The following is a 3,377-nucleotide window of genomic DNA, read 5'->3' on the forward strand; positions in this document are numbered from 1 at the left end:
CATCGATGTACTATCAATGCAGGGGAAGTACACCTGTGCAGTAGCCTAATGGGTACTCTTGGTGCTCTATTCAGCCGCTCCTCTCACGTAGCTGGCCTACTCAGCCGCTCCTCTCACGCACACACTAGCAGACTGTTTATCAGCGACGGTTACTGCGGGGGAAGAACATTTGAGTTATTTGATACATCGAGACTAGGCTTTTCGCTTCCATTTGTGGAGGTGTAATGGATCTCGTCGAACTTTGTTAGTAATTCCTTCTTTGTGAATAAGATGAAGAAAAGCTTTTGCCTCCGTTTCAAAAAAAAAACACGGCAAGAGGAATTTCTTTTATAGTAGAGCCGATAATGGATTGAAGTCCATGCATGCAACACCACAAGCTACAGAGCAGTAGTAGAGCACTTTACGTACAGAGCCATATTGCACAGTTCCCAATGCCCCGCCAGGCTTTTTCGGCTACTCGGGCTTAATTGGGAGGTGCTAGTTTAAATATGCTACTAGCTGGAAGCTGCAAGCGAGGTGCGGCTAGGGCAAGCATGCGAGCCACGAGATGCTGGGAAGGAAAACCCGTTCATGTGGCTAGGCTGTCCAGTGCACCCAGATTGTGGGGCCGCACGTCCATTTGACTTCAAAACTCAAACTACCCGTGTAAAATATTGGCTCACGGCGAAGTGTAGTAGTACTATTTTTTAAAAAAGGCCGCCGTGCGTTCGGCCGGGATCGAACCCACAAAACGAGGTATACACTCCTGCGACCACTAGTAGTACTCGTTGGAGTACAACGCAACCTAGTATCGCCTTTTGTCGCTAGTAGTACTTACATTGTTCCTTATAAGAAACCCCTAAGAGCATGGTTAATAGTATAGCCAGCTACTGGCTATAAGCCAGTGCCATGTCATCTACAGCCCATCTTATAGCCAACATGTAGTAGTAGTTTATTTCTTATAGCCCGCTGACTCAACTCTATTGTACTTGCTATAATAATACAAGAAACCACTAAAATGCCAAGAAACTACTAGCACTTGCATACGTGGCAGACTTAAGATAAGACTACCTTATCAACCATTGTACATGCTCTTACCAACAAAAATCCTCGAGTGACCTCCTACCTCCGGCCCGTCCACCTAGTCATCCTCGGCCATGGGATGCAGCTACCGCCGCCGGCAGAAGGCGAGGTCAAAACCACCGGCGGTGCGGAGCCCATGTTGCGGCAGCCTAGATGCCAGCTCCGTCCGGCGCTCGCGGCCGCTAGCTAGCCAAGATAGCTCCGTCCAGCTGCTTGCCTGCAAGGTTTGCTAGCTAGATTGGCAAGGCAGCGCGGCGGCTTGCTCGCGCGCGCCGCCCTAAGGCCAGCCATCTGGCTCTAGCGAAGGCCAGCGCGGCGGCTTGCTCGCTCGTGAGTCACGCTCGGGCCAGCCTGCCAACCCGTGCGGAGGCCAGCACGGCGGCCAACTCGCTCATCACCGGCGCCACCGACGAACACGCATCAGTACTGTTTGAAGTAATGTTCAGGAAAAATAATGATTTGGGGGGGAATAATAGGATAGAAGGTCAGATGTGGGTCCCTCGTGTCAACGGTCAAACAAAGTGTGTTGGTTTAAGCTGCCTCGTCACCACGGACATGTGGGCCAACCCTGTCATAAATGGGTTTAAACGAACCTAATCGGTAGGAGTACTAGGTAGTTTTTGGCGTGGATTAAGAAATTTTGGGTATGTTTTTGCTATTTTTTGTACAATAGATTCCTCCTAGGGCTAGTTGAAAGTGGTAGTTTTTTGTTAAATGCTCTACATATTGTAAGTAGGAGTGGAAGTTAAGCTTTGGAAGCCAATAAGCAAGGCTAGTTACATAGTGCATATGTGTACATGATTGAAAGTAAATATCAACCATGAGTGACTAATATCTTGATGGAAAACTCGAAACTATGGAATACTAGGAAAAGAAATGCATGGTTGGAAATACTAGCAATGTTCATGTCCGTTGCAACGAATCATAATTATAATAATACTTATTCACAAACTTGGTACAAAACACTCTAATTTTGATATACATATGTCACTAGAGATATATTATGTTTCAATTAGAATATATTCCTTGGGCTGTTTTGGTGAGGTCAAGGAGGGATGTGGTTGGTTTTAAGATACTAATTATGAGTTTTTCTGCAAATTGGTAGACAAGTGGGATGTTGGTGAGAAAAGGCAACAACTTACCTCACAATCATTAGATGTAGATCTAATGGTCAGAAACGACGAATGGCACACACACCAGCATCACCAACTTAGTCTTGTGTAGGAGTACTAGCAAGATCCGTGCATTGCATGGAACATCAAGATGCATTTTTTTTATAAAACACTTGTTGTGATTGACCGTTGTGGGAGTAATCCCATGTGTAAAAACTAATGATATCTCGAGAAATATGAGATAAGGTGAAGAGGAGTGGGGTATAGTGGTGGTTGGTGGTCGAACTGAGTGAAGGCATGGGGATTGACGACGCCGGCAGCGGCCACCAGGCCAGTTTGTTCGAGAGGCTTCCTTTCTTAATTGCTCAACAATGAGGTTTGTTGGAGATAAGGAAGAACGAGGGAAGGCCTTGTCTGCAAATGTGGAGAGGGGTGCAGGTATCTTTTAGTTTAATTTCCATCCATCAGATATAGATCGACGATCTATATTGCAAGATGGCACACGTACCATCATCACCAACTCAGTTTTTTATAAGAGAAGAAATATAAGTATGGAGATACAAACGTATTATCAATACTTGCTTCCGTAAACTAGCATCTACATTCTATTCAACGCCTCTGCATGTGGGCCCTTAGCACAATGACATCTCGACTGTGTAAAACGAAGATTTTCCCGTCGCCGACAAGGAGGGGGTGACGGCGGCGCGCTTTTTGGCTTGCTCTAGTCCTAGTAGTCATACTAGGTGGTCTAAGCACATGTAGATTTATTCTTTTTCACGTATCGTGTTCGCCGTACTACCACGACTGTTCATGAATAGACGGTAAGTTATTCACGGGGAAACCCTTGTTGAGCGTGTTTGCGAGAGAGAGAGAGAGAGAGAGAGAGAGTGATATGTTAGAGACTGAGGCAATGATAACAGATTCTTTGTGTCTATGTGTGTGGAGGATAGAGAGAGACATGTACATGGGGCTTTGTGTTGTGTAACATGGAGACACATATACATAATTAGAGAGTGAGTGTGTGAGATACACATGCAGACATGAGGAGAGATGAGGATCCAGGTAAATGGGTGTTTGTGCATGTCTATGTGTGTTTGTGCACGCGTTTGTGTGTGAGAGGGAGCAAGTGTATGTGGAGTAGAGAGACCACTGATGATGTAAACCTAGTATAAGGGAAGGGGGAATGGTGTGACATGTGTAGTA

Source organism: Triticum dicoccoides, chromosome 4A (genome assembly GCF_002162155.2).
Source record: "Triticum dicoccoides isolate Atlit2015 ecotype Zavitan chromosome 4A, WEW_v2.0, whole genome shotgun sequence".
Taxonomy (NCBI): domain Eukaryota; kingdom Viridiplantae; phylum Streptophyta; class Magnoliopsida; order Poales; family Poaceae; genus Triticum; species Triticum dicoccoides.